Source organism: Podarcis liolepis (genome assembly GCF_965112155.1).
Source record: "Podarcis liolepis genome assembly, contig: HAP1_SCAFFOLD_74, whole genome shotgun sequence".
Classification (NCBI taxonomy): domain Eukaryota; kingdom Metazoa; phylum Chordata; class Lepidosauria; order Squamata; family Lacertidae; genus Podarcis; species Podarcis liolepis.
Window position 1 is genome coordinate 135,119 of NW_028148879.1, and position 12,872 is coordinate 147,990.

At 42.7% G+C, this 12,872-nt stretch overlaps 2 protein-coding genes and 1 long non-coding RNA gene across 4 annotated transcripts in view; 2 read left to right on the plus strand and 1 right to left on the minus strand.

The window, feature by feature from the left end:
• LOC310699005 overlaps positions 1-2,134 on the minus strand; it is a 5,650-nt gene extending 3,516 nt beyond the window's left edge. Inside the window, exon 1 of the long non-coding RNA XR_014521884.1 lies at positions 857-2,134. This is a non-coding gene — a long non-coding RNA (uncharacterized lncRNA). The remainder of the gene's footprint in view (positions 1-856) is intronic.
• The window catches only part of LOC310699004 (DGAT1/2-independent enzyme synthesizing storage lipids-like), a 105,368-nt gene that overhangs the window by 31,912 nt on the left and 60,584 nt on the right, over positions 1-12,872 (plus strand). The gene's annotated exons all lie outside the window — the stretch shown is intronic.
• The window catches only part of LOC310699001 (DGAT1/2-independent enzyme synthesizing storage lipids-like), a 49,418-nt gene continuing 40,652 nt past the window's right edge, over positions 4,107-12,872 (plus strand). The window contains exon 1 of the mRNA XM_083520593.1: positions 4,107-4,304. The gene's annotated coding sequence lies outside the window, so the exon portion shown is untranslated. The remainder of the gene's footprint in view (positions 4,305-12,872) is intronic.

Genomic DNA, 12,872 nt, shown 5'->3' on the forward strand with positions numbered 1-12,872 from the left:
CTTCTGCCCTTTTCCTTAGCTGTAGCTCCCACCCCATCCCAGCTGCCACCCAGTGGTGTTTGAATACAGAGGATTTTGCGCAGGTGGTTTGCTATGCAGATGCTCCCAAGCAGAATCCCATAATTTGCGTTGTTCTTTCCAGTAACGAATATCCATCTTTACTAATGACTGAATTTTGCAAAACTCTTTGTACTTGAGGAAATCATAAACTCAGAGACGCATTTTCCTAAACCTTGTCCTATTCTAGTATTAAAGTCAGCAGCAATTATTATATGAGAGCCTGCAGTTACAGCATAGAAAGCAGATGTCACATTATCCAGATTCCTTCAGATCTTAGATCCCTGAGGAAGAATGTAGACAAGTTGTACAAGAAAGCATGGAATTTCTGCATGGAAGCACAGGAATTGTCTTGCAATCACTAGAGAAGAAGAAGAAGAAGAAGAAGAAGAAGAAGAAGAAGAAGAAGAAGAAGAAGAAGAAGAAGAAGAAGAAGAAGCAGCAGCAGCAGCAGCACTCTCATAGCTGTTTTGAGGTCAGGTCAGGTTTTCCTGCAATCTGTTATCAGGGCCAAAAGACCCAGGTTGACATGCTGTATTGGAAACATAGCCTGATTCAAATATGATGCCTGAAACATTATTGGGAGAAGAGGTTGAGGTTGTAAATGGCCAAAAGCAAGCCTGCAGTTTCCAACTTCCTTTTTTGTGAGGACTCTTGCTGATATTTCATATGTTGTTTTTCACCTGATTCTGATACAATGTTTTATATTTTATAGCTTTGTTTTATATCTTATAACTTTATTTTATATCATATTTCACATATTTTATATAAGAAGCATGATTTAAATTTAATAACTTACCTGGAAACCAATATATGGCACGATCAATTATTGTAAAGCACTCTCTCCCTGTCTCCTTGAAAAGTCTAGTGACAAGGAAGAAATAGTCAATAGTACAAACTGGGTGATAAAAGATAACGAGTCGCCACGCTGTCTGCCTGCTGCCTCCCCCCCCCCCCCTGCATGGTGGCTAACTGTTTCGCCTGGGATCCGCAAGCTCCTATTCGTCGGGATTTGCTGCTGCCGTCGGCGTTGTTGGCGCACGGCAGATCGTGTCCAGAGATATTTCCTCTGCTGCTGCTTGCATTCCCCGTTGTTCTGCACTGGCACGTCACGTTGGGTGGTGCTAGGAGCGTGCGTCAACAGCGGAAAAGCCAGCAAAGGAACCCACAGCTTGGCACATGCAACAGGATGCGTCGTGCAGCTCCCACAACATTACACTGTGCGCCGTGCATGGTGCCAAAACGGTTAGCTGCCATGCAGTTGGGGCAAGAGCCAACAGCCAATGGGAGCAGGGCCCCTCGGAGCGCCACGGGCTCTTCTGCTGTGGGCAGCTTCGTGCGAGTTCGGGAGCGAGCGTTGGAGTCCGGGGAAGAGCCGCCTGCAGCAGAAGAGTCTGCAGCGCTCCAACAGACTCTGCTCCACTCGGCTGTCGGTGGCTCGCAGTTGTTTCTTGTACTGAGGCTATCCACTCAATTTAAATTATGTGGTGTGAACACAACACCGAGGAAGACGGAGGGTGGGGAAAAACAGTGAGCTGATGGGTGGCAGCATTTTGGAATTCACTGCAAAGTGCCTCTTTCTGGGGATGTGAAGTGGAATAGCAGCATTGCTGCCAGAAAAGAACAGATGCCGATGGCCAAACCCTGTTATTACTGCCTCTAGAACTTCTTTCCAGTTGGGTTATTGGGGACCATGCCACAGTACACAGCCATTGCATTTTTGTCTACAAATTACTAAGTCATCTGAAAACAGACCTTTACATAGTTGAATTGCATATTTATTATTTTACTCTATCTTCACTACATCTTTCAACAAAAAAGTATGGGTAAAGAGACAAAATTGATAAGGGGGGGCTTTAAACTACAGCTGTTTTGCTTCCAATAATAGCTGTTTTATAGGGAGGAATTTAATTTCTGCTTCTCAGTGTTATAATATCGGAAAAGCTGTAAGTGCATAATTTCATCTCTGCAAATAGAGAACACCCTAGCTGTGTTTTAAGTTGACAATGTGGAAACAGGCTAAGATTTTCATACAACTGGTTTGTACACACGCACACAGACAAGACAGCATTCCTCTCTCTCTCTCTCTCTCTCTCTCTCTCTCTCTCTCTCTCTCTCTGCTGATCCCTGAACAGGAACTGACGGATAACACAACTACTAGCACATTTGCAAAACTAACCAAGGATCGTTTGTTGAGATTGCAGGGGGTTGACTAGACGACCCGTTTACTTACATTCCCGGTAAGCCTAAATTGCCTTGACTTTGGTCACCTCTCTCTGAGAGCAGAAGTCTTGTCTGGTGCTCTACTTTTTCATAGGCACATTTCTACCAGTATGGAAACACATCCCTTTATGTGGAGGTTTAAAAAGACTCATATATGTGTGCCATCTGTATGAAGAAACCAAGCATTGTGAAAAAGAGAGAAGGCTTGGGGAGGCTGCTTCTGGGAAGTTGTGGCCATTTGTCATCAACATAAGTATGGAATCACACCTATAAGAACATTCATAATGCACAATAACATATTGCATCACAGAAAATCAGTTCTTGACTAAGGAATAAAGATAGGAATTGTAGTCGAAGTACTCTGTCTGCAATTCAGTCATAGACTCATTAAGAACAAATATCCATGGCTTGTAAAAGCCAAACAGAACCAGAAAACATAAAAAACACATGTATCTTATCTTCACTAGTCACTTCATGAATCACTTGAATAGTTAAAGCTGATTAAAACTCATTAAAACCACTTTGTTGTTTAGTCATGTTTGACTCTTTGTGACCTCATGGACCACAGGAAGACAGGCACTCCTATCTTCTAAAAGGCAGATAAAAACCAGAGGCCTTCCAGAGAGAAATGATGCCTTGCAAGCTGCTGAGTCCCTTCCAAACACTGTTCTACTTCATCGCCTGACACTCCTGAGAATATGAGGGAGCCCTGTTTGCTCCATAGTTGCCATGGAGACCAGGACCTAGAGGTTTTATGGTCAAGAGCCATGTGTTGCAGCATTTCTGGTCTTTGAACTTGTAGGAGCATAGAGACTGCTCTATAAAAAGTGGAGATAAAGAAGAAAATACAGTTATAAAAGGGGAAATCAGTGAAATTTATAAAATATTCATAGAAATGGAGGATCAAGAATGTAAGGCTTGGGTCTCTCCCCCACACACGAGATGACTCCGACAGTTAATTGTTTAAGATTTATTGGTTCATCAAAAGCCCCGGTTGGAGCTCTGCTAATTTCAGTCTTCCTCCAATGACATAGTTGCTGGAACTGAGCTCCGCCCCCTTTTTCCCCAGCAAGGGAAGGGAGTGGAGAGGATCTCAGCTGGAGCAATGCCAATAATGAGAGACTGACTGCATTAATTTGTCTCTCGCTGTAATGATCGAATAAACTCATTAGTAAGAACTCTTCTTGTTTTTCTCTGCTTCTTGCTGCCACTGGGGGAGGGCGAGGGATAAAATCCACCAAAGCCTGACAATAGATATATAGATATGTAGATGTAGATAGATATGATCATCATCATATTGTAAACCGCCTGATGAACTTCACTTTTTAATGAGTCTGTGACTGAATTGCAGGCACTGCATGACAGAGTAAAATGGACCAACATGTATGTATGTGATTATTCCTCTGACTTAACTGATGAATGCATGCTGGACTTGGATCCTTCACCTCCACCTGACAGTATTGAACAGAGACCCTTTGATATCAGAGCATGTCAACCTGGAATTTCTGGGGCTCCAAAGCAAGCAATACATGCTGCATAATTAATGCAGCATGGTGCCAATGGAAGAGCTTTTACTCGAGCAGCACAAGGATTCTATATTGTAAACAGAACATGTTATTAAGGTTTGTGTATTACATCATGTTCCTATCTCATACACATCTTATAGTGGGAGAAGCCACCGGCAAATTGAGGTAACACACTTGTTACAACACCTACCTTTATACCTTAGTCAATAACTGGCGGTCTGTGACCCAATATATTCTTAAGTGCTATTGTAGGCGTGACTTCATAATCTTTAATGGGCAGAACCTCTTAGCGGCAGACTCCCTAGGTTTATGTCTTTTTCACAATGCTTGGTTTCTTCATACAAATGGCACACTCATCAAAGTCTCTTTAAAGCAACACAGAAAGGATGTGTCTCCATAGGGGTGGAAATTAGCCTACGAAAAAGTGCACCAGACAGGACTTCTGCTGCATCCACAGAGAGGTGACTGAAGCAAAGGGAATTCAGACTTACCAGAAATGTAAGTAAAAAAAATTGTTCATAGAATTATAAAGTGTAGAACTGGAAGGGATTCCAAGGGTCATCTAGTCAACCCTCTTCAATGCAGGAATCTCATCAAAGTCTCTCATTCAGTCTGAAACCATACTAGACCCTGCTTCGTTTGCAAATGTCCTGTTGTTGTATTATTTGTCACTTCCTGTGCAGGAGTCAGCACACACACAGAGAGAGAGAGAGAGAAATGCTGTCTGTGTGTCTCTCTCTGTGTGTTTGTGTGCGTGTAAAAACTAGTTGTATGAACATCTTAGCCTGTTTCCACACTGTCAACTTAAAACACAGCTAGGATGTTCATTTCTTTTAGTCAGGGTTGATTTGAAGCTGGGATAGATATGGATGGTAGCTAATGTCAAGTGTACACTACTGTCCAAGCCAACAGTGGGAAAGCATTGCATGCAGACTCAAATATATGTGAGATAAAAACATTTTGTTTCAGTTGAAACAGTGCCCCCATGGAATTCACCATTCCTCAAATACCAGTAATGAGGGCTTCCCCATTCTTAGCAAGGGAGGGTGGAAAGGATCTTATTAAGTAATAATAATAATAATAATAATAATAATAATAATAATAATAATAATATTTATTAATTTTCAATTAAGAACATCCAATTAATAACAAATCAAATCAAATCATAATCCAATTGAAAAACAAAAAACAAATTATGGTACAATCTGAATTATTAATTATTAAATTTCACATGGACTTCCCATATTCTGGACTTCTGAAGAACTCATCTCACATAATGATATTTCTGCCCTCTTCTTCTTGTTCTCATATTTTCCACATTCTGATCTTAAACTCTCAAAGTCCTCAGTCACTGGCTAATCGATTCTCAGTCATGTTAAACAATCATATATCCTTTCATCTGTCAGGAGTAGTTTAATTTGTATATATATATAGTGTGTGTGTGTGTGTGTGTGTGTGTGTGTGTGTGTGTGTGTGTATTTCCTTTGTCTGTTTGCCAAGGAAGCTTTCCCTGGCTCACTCTTATCTTCCAGTTATGACTCTTGTCCAAGCCTGCTATTTGAAGTTTTATGATGCAGTAAATTCCCAAGTTGTTGAGTTGTTAAGCATACTGTTCGCAAATATATGTGGCAATTAAAATGGAATATATTCCACAGATATAAATCATTTGGCAATTGATCAGCTTTTCCAGGGACCACACAAGTCTCCCCTCTAGGGAGGGGAGTCGCTTTCTCTCCCACCCATAAAGAAGAAAAACCTGCAAACAGGTGCACTGTATGTTGTGGGATATTTCCCAAATTATTGTCTCAGATCATTGTAGAATCAGCCAAAAGATGGTCTCCACTCCCACGAAAGAGGGAGGAATTCACTTTTTTCCATCCTGCGTCACAGCTATCAAGCACCATCTTGTTCCGCTCATTTATCTTTGTCAAGTAAGGTAAGCAGTAGGGTTTACAGTTGTACCATGTCTGTTCAACTTCCAAAACATTTGAAAACCAAAGCAAGGCTTCCAATTGGCTGCAGAAAGCTCCTGCAGCCAATCAGAAGCCATGGAAGCCCCACTGGACATTTGGCTTCCCAGAACGTTTGAGAACTAAGCTATTTGAAAACCAAGGTACAAGTGATCTGAGACAAACCACAGCAGTGAAATTTAGTTTTTCGTGGCTCTCGGGGGTGAGGAACTAGAGCACTTATGGCTTTTTCAGGTATTACTTTATCCTATCACACAGCTACTATAGGCACAACCCCCCCCCCCACCAATCTTGTCTATTTTCTCATACCACTAAGTTGAAAAATGTAGAGAAGATAGAGTAGAATCAAAGATATACAATTCGACTATGTAAAACTAATGGATGTTAAGATGACTTAGTAAGTTGAAGACAAAAATGTGATGGCTGAGTATTGTGGCATGATCTCCAATAACCCAACTGGAAAGAAGTTCTAGAGGCAGTTAAAACAGGGTTTGGCCATCGGCATCTGTTCTTATCTGGCAGCAGTGCTGTTTTCCATTTCACATCCCCAGAAAGAGACATTTTGCGGTGTATCCCCAAATGCTGCTACCCTTCAGCTCACTTTTCTACCCACCCTCAATCTTGTTCAGTGTTGTGTTTGCACCACACAATTTAAGTCGAGTGGTTAGGCCCAGCATAGGGAACAACTGTGTAGCAAAGTTAGTTTTTACTTTGGGGGCAGAAAGACACTGAAAAAACACACTCTACAGGCCAGAGAGCATTTTGACTTATAAAGTCCTTGATGAGGCAAAGTTGACACAATAATAGCAAAGTCCAGTTGTTAACGAAGACCTGCAACTGCCAGAGTTCTCTCAGTCAAAAGTCTTGCAATGTGTCCAAATTCCTTCAGATTAAATCTTCACAAAGTTCTCCACTTTTTAACTGGATCATTACAACAGTCTCCATGTCTCTCTTTAGGGGGCAGGGAACCATTTCTGCTGACTCAAAGAGAAGTAACCCTTTCCCACTTTCCTTAATACTTCAGCAGTGGAATGAAACCAGCTTGCTTTACATCAAATAAATGATGGAGTCATACATTTGTAATGTTGTACATCCTCATGATGGATGCTGGAAAAACAATACGTCTACTTGGCAAGTTACAGTGGGGAAAACTAGGAAAATATTAAATCACGTGAGATTTCATGTAATCATGAATGCTTCTGGGATGACAGTTCAAACTAATGTACTGCATTTTCTGTTTTCCAGGTAAACAGTTGAAAAAAATACCAACACAACTGAGGAAATTTTCACTTCATATATTTCTTTCATTGGCATATACATGGTGCTTCAGATTAGGAAACCATGAGCTGGTTTTCTCAAATTCTGGAAAACTGGATCAGTGTTTCTTATTTGGAAGAATATCGGACCTTAGTGGTTCACCCTTTGTGGTTACTTAAGCTTCTGATTTTACTTTATTCACCATTCATATGTACAGTTTTGTGTCTCTGGGCTCTCTCATTTGTGTTACATATTTACAAGAAGATTAATAACCAGCAAGAAAGTGATGTTAGCAAATTTTGGGAGAAACCAAGGAAAATTATTGCTCAAGTTTGTGATATAACTGGAGAGATATGGTATGGTAAGTAAGCTTTCTTTCATTCCAATAATTCAGTCTTATCAGCTCCTATACTTTCATAGGATTGAGCATCAGAATTTCAGACTTGAGACATTGGGACAATAGCTGCTACAGTGCATCAGGAGTGGACCTCTAAACCCACTTCAGAGTGACCTTGGCTCCATATGTATCAAAAGAAAGGCATGGATATTTTTTTTAGGTAATAAGCAATCAAAACGAAAAACAAAAAATATTATGAGGTATGAAATTAAGATATATTACAGAAGAAAGGGTCACCTGGTGGCTGCATGGACACCATACATTTAATCACATTGAAAGCATGCCTCCTCTCCAAAAGAAACCTGGAGAATGTTGCTTACACCTCACAGAGCTATAATTAGCAAAGCTCTTTAAAAATAGTTTCATGGATTGTGGCAAGAGAACGGGGTTGGGTTTAAACGTGTAGTGAGTACGCAGCGAATGTAATGAGACTTTGATGCAGTGAGACTTTGATGCTGCCATTTTCCAGAGCATGGTAAACCACTAGGTAACTCTGAAACATAAACTCTGGACACAAACCATGGAATCTGCCAGTGTAGGATGTGGTGATGGCTGCTAATTTGGATGGACACTGTGAGAAACTGGATGATGGAATACAGAGAGCTTTGGCTTGATCAAGAGGATCCATCTTATGTTCTCATCGCTTCTTCGCCTTCTTTGCCGCCTCCATTGCATCTGCAGAAAACAGCAACAGGAGACTTTTTCAGGTGGTTTGCAATCTATCGGAACCACCTGTACCACCGGGGCCTGGTAGGCACCCCAAGAACTCCTGCAATGCTTTTGCAAAGCTTTTTGCAGATAAAATCGCTCAGATTCAGAAGGAGGTAGACTCCACCGTGGCAGCAGGGCCGGGGCGGGAGAGTGCTAGAGTTCTGTCTGGTCGTGTTACATGGGATCAATTCCAATCTGTTACCTCCGAGGATGTGGACAGGCTGCTTGGACGAGTGAAACCAACCACTTGTCTCCTTGATCCTTGCCCATCCTGGCTTATAAAAGCTAGCCGGGAAGGACTGGGCGATGGGCTTCGTGGGGTGGTGAATGCTTCCCTCCGTGAGGGAGCCTTCCCAGACCCGCTGAAAGAGGCGGTCATTAAACCGCTTCTTAAAAAAAACATCTTTAGACCCGGCCAATTTGGCCAACTATCATCCAGTCTCAAATCTGCCATTCTTGGGCAAGGTGATTGAGTGGGTGGTTGCTGAACAACTCCAAGCACGCCTGGAGGAAACGGGCCATTTGGATCCCTTCCAATCGGGATTCAGGCCTCACCATGGGACTGAAACTACCTTGGTCGTGCTGGTTGATGATCTCCAGCGGGCTAGGGACAAAGGTGAGAGCTGTTTCCTAGTTCTGCTGGATCTCTCAGCGGCCTTTGACACCATCGACCATAACATCCTTCTGGACCGTCTAGAGGGGCTGGGAGCTGGGGGCACTGTCATACAGTGGTTCCGCTCCTTCCTCCTGGGCTGTGTCCAGAAAGTGGTGGTGGGGGATGAGTGTTCAGACCCCTGGGCTCTCACTTGTGGGGTGCCTCAGGGTTCTGTCCTCTCCCCCATGCTTTTTAATATCTATATGAAGCCGCTGAGAGAGATCATCAGGGGATTTGGACTGGGTGTTCATCAGTATGCAGATGACACCCAGCTCTACCTCTCCTTTAAATCAGAACCAGTGAAGGCGGTGAAGGTCCTGTGTGAGTGCCTGGAGTCTGTTGGAGGATGGATGGCGGCTAACAGATTGAGGTTGAATCCTGACAAGACAGAAGTACTGTTTTTGGGGGACAGGGAGCGGGTTGGTGTGGGGGATTCCCTGGTCTTCAATGGGGTAACTGTGCCCCTGAAGGACTAGGTGCGCAGCCTGGGAGTCATTTTGGACTCACAGCTGTCCATGGAGGCGCAGGTTAACTCTGTGTCCAGGGCAGCTGTCTACCAGCCCCACCTGGTACGCAGGCTAAGACCCTACCTGCCCGCAAACTGTCTCGCCAGAGTGGTGCGTGCTCTAGTTATCTCACACTTGGACTACTGCAATGCGCTCTACGTGGGAATACCTTTGAAGGTGACCCAGAAACTGCAATTAATCCAGAATGCGGCAGCTAGACTGGTGACTGGGAGTGGCTGCCGGGACCACATAACACTGGTTCTGAGAGATCTGCATTGGCTCCCAGTACGTTTCTGAGCCTGATTCAAAGTGTTGGTGCTGACCTTTAAAGCCCTAAACAGCCTCGGTCCTGTATACCTGAAGGAGCGTCTCCACCCCCATCGTTCAGCCCGGACACTGAGATCCAGCGCCGAGGGCTTTCTGGCGGTTCCCTCATTGCGAGAAGTGAGGCTACAGGGAACCAGATAGAGGGCCTTCTCGGTAGTGGCGCCTGCCCTGTGGAACGCCCTCCCATCAGATGTCAAAGAGATAAATAATTACTTGACATTCAGAAGACATCTTAAGGCAGCCCTGTTCAGGGAAGTTTTTAATATGTAACGCTGTACTGTTTTTAACACTGATTGGGAGCCGCCCAGGGTGGCTGGGGATCATGGAACTTTGAAGTGTCAGGCATAGCTCTAATGGCTTTAGCCCAAACGCAGCAGAGTTTTCCTGCACAGCGAAGAAGCTAGTCGAGGTGGAAATGACTAGTCAGCTAGACTCAGAATAACTATTTACAGGATTTATTAAAAGGAAAAAATAAAACCAGCAGAGTTTCTGCATACAAAACAAAGCAAAATAAATCCTTTCTTTCTCTCTCTCTCTCATAACCATACACAGCACTTCTACTCCTAACACACCTAACACCAAATTGTGCTAGCATTTCTAGATAACAGAGTTGAGTGCTGGTCGTTAACCAATCAGAGTAAGTAGTTTCTAGGTCAAGCAGACCTTGGCTTTCTGCCAAGAGTAGATTGACACTGCCTTGAGTTAATTGTGTGAAGCCAGAATCTGAAAGTTCCCATGAGAATCAATTAACAGAAACTGAACACCCCCTCACAGATTCTGCTGGACAATTAACATCAAATAACACCTATGTAGGAGATTATTTTTCCAACAAACCTAAACCCTTGCACATTTGCTTGTTCTTTATCTTTGCCAATGGTTTAGTTAATACATCTGCTACATTTTCTTCAATTGATACATAAGTACATGTGATTATATTATCTTGTACACAGCAACGTACATTTTGGTATTTTACAGAGATATGTTTGGAACGTGATTTGAAACCCTCCGTTTTACTTAAGGTTATACAAGCTTGATTATCAATGTAAACTCGTACTGGTTCTCCACAATTTACATTTAAATCTGCTAACAAATGCTTGAAATAAATCACCTCGTTGCACAATTCACTCAATGCGGCGTACTCAGATTCCGTTGATGACACACTTACAACGTCTTGCTTGCGTGACCGCCAGCTGATTAAAGCTCCACCGACCATTATGACTAGTCCAGTGACAGATTTTCTATCTGGCAAATTTCCCCAGTCACTATCACAGTAGCAACTCAACATTTCGTCCTCAGAAGAATTTAATTGTAACATATAGCCAATTGTCTGTTTGAGGTATCTCAGAACTTGTTTTACCCCTTTCCAGGCATTTAGTGTGGGTTTTGAGACTAATCTACTTAATATGCCTACTGCGTAGCTAATATCAGGTCTGGACCACTGTGCTAGATACAATAAACTTCCAATTACAGAGTGATATACATCAGGATGTTCAAATTCAGGACTCTCATCTATATGAAGTGTTTTTATGAAACCTGGATCCATAGGCACCGCTGCCCCTTTGCAATCCTGCATCCTGTATGTAGTCAGTAGTTGTTTAACTTTGTTCTGCTGACTAATTAGGCAGCTGCCATCTTGGGCCCAGCACACTTCCAACCCTAGATATGTCCTAACCGGGCCTAAGTCTTTCATTTTGAACTTACTGGACAATTGCTTGGCAAACCTTTTAGTTTGTTTATCTGTTTTACAGGCATACAATACATCATCTACATAAATCAGACAAAACTCTTGATCACTGCCTGTACCACATACATAAACACAATTGTCAGCTGTACTCTGCTTGAAACCAAATGACACTAAGGCCTCATGGAAACATTTGTTCCAAGATCTTGCAGCCTGTTTGAGACCATATAGAGCTTTGTTTAATTTCAACACTCTATTGGAACCTGTCTCATAACCAGGCGGTTCGGCTAGATACAGGTCTTCTGATATTGATGCATGTAAATATGCAGTCTGGATATCAAAATGGTTTAACAGGAGTTTTCTCTTTGCTCCAAGCGTTAAAATCAACCTTACACTGTCCCCCTTAGCAGTAGGGGAAAAAGTTTCATCATAATCTTTTCCAGGCCTCTGAGAATATCCTTGAGCCACTAAACGAGCTTTGTATTTGTACTTTCCTGTCACCAGAGGTTTAAGTTTGTCCACCCACCTGCAGCCTACAATCTTTGCCCCCTCAGGCGCTGCTACTGGTGTAAAGACCTTGTGCTCATTCAGAGAGGACATCTCTATCTCCATTGCCTTTTTCCAGAGCTCTGCCTCCTCTTTTGGTAACTTTAACACCTCCTGAAAACTCTTGGGTTCTGCAATTACACTAAACACATTTGCAGTATCTGGAGAAAAACGCACCAGAGGCACTCCTTTGTTTTGTCGTTTAGATCTTCTGGGAGAAAATTTTTCTTCTGACCCACTTTCCTCCTCAGAACTACGACCTCTCTTTTGTTGCTTAGCAACTGGTCTCTGGCTAACTCCACTTTCTTGAGAGCTCTTATCTGAACTTTCCTCCCCCTCAGACTCTGATTCTCTATGTTTACCTTCAGAGTCATGAAGCTCCTGGGAAGGTTCAAACCAAACCTCAGTATTGGCATGTAGTCTCTCCCAGCCACTATGTTCACAAAAACTGGCATTCCTAGAGATCACAATGCCATTTGTCCCTTCAGCAAAGCGGAAACCTTTTCCCAGCTCCTGGTAACCCACAAACACTAACTGTTTGGTCTTAGGATCTCCCTTCTTCCTCATTTGTTTTGGAATTAATACCCAGGCTTTTGATCCAAACACATGCAAATGGTCAATTTTAGGTTTTTTCTGAAACAATTTAAAGTACGGGGTTGTACCTATTGTTTGATGAAAGAGCCTATTTTGGAGATAACACGTGGTGAGCATGCTCTCCACCCAATAAGACATGGGCAAATCAGCATCATCAAGCATGGCAAACATCATATCTTGTAAAGATCTGTTTTTTCGCTCTGCAACGCCATTCTCCTCTGGGGGGAAAACGTTCATTTTCCTATGCCCAATGCCACGCTTTTGTAACCAATCTCTAAAGGCATTTGACATAAATTCGCCACCTCTGTCCGTCTGAATCCTTCTGAGTTTAATGGACAGAAATCTTTCCACAGATGCCACCCAGCCTTTAAACTTAGTGAACACGTCACCCTTATTCTTCATGGGAAAAACCCAAGAGTAAC